At 43.1% G+C, this 608-nt stretch overlaps 1 non-coding gene across 1 annotated transcript; it reads right to left on the bottom strand.

Annotated features, from left to right (window-relative positions):
* Positions 1-269: 269 nt before the first annotated feature.
* LOC141618221 (small nucleolar RNA R71) lies at positions 270-376 on the bottom strand. Its single transcript, XR_012531333.1, has one exon. It is a non-coding gene; the product is annotated as a small nucleolar RNA R71 (small nucleolar RNA).
* Between the last annotated feature and the right edge of the window lie 232 nt (positions 377-608).

Raw genomic sequence — 608 nt, 5'->3', positions numbered from 1 at the left:
TCATCCAACTAGTTGAGAGGAGCCAATTCGGGGGAATGCCTAGTGAGGACCCTCATTCTCATATGGAAACCTTTTGCGATTATTGTGATGCTATCTCTCAAACGAGCGTGACTCAAGACCAAATTAGATGGGTCTTATTTCCTTTTTCCTTAATCGGCACCGCAAAGCAATGGTTGAAGGGCCTTGATAAGGCCACCCTTGGAATAGATTCTTGGAAGAAGTTAGCTTTAGCTTTCTACAAAAAATTCTACCCACCGGAAAAGACCAACATGCTAAGAGCTCAAATTACGGGTTTTAAGCAAAGGGATGAAGAGTCTTTGTATGAAGCTTGGGAGCGCTTCAAGGGAATTTGTCGCTCATGTCCTCACCATGGACTTAGCGAATGGTTTTTGGTGCAACAATTTTGGAATGGTTTATATGAAGATTCTAGGAACATTCTCAATATGGGATCGAATGGGATGTTCACCGAGGTTGATGACAACCAAACTTGGAGCAAAATTGAAGAGATGTCAATCCACAATTCACAATATAGTAGGCCTCGCAAGGCTACTAGAGGAGGAAAGTATGAAGTGGACGCCGTTACTCAATTAGGTGCCCAACTAAGCTCC

Source organism: Silene latifolia, chromosome 1 (assembly GCF_048544455.1).
Source record: "Silene latifolia isolate original U9 population chromosome 1, ASM4854445v1, whole genome shotgun sequence".
NCBI lineage: Eukaryota > Viridiplantae > Streptophyta > Magnoliopsida > Caryophyllales > Caryophyllaceae > Silene > Silene latifolia.
The sequence above is the reverse complement of the archived record's forward strand: the minus strand, read 5'-3'. Positions and strand labels throughout refer to the sequence as shown.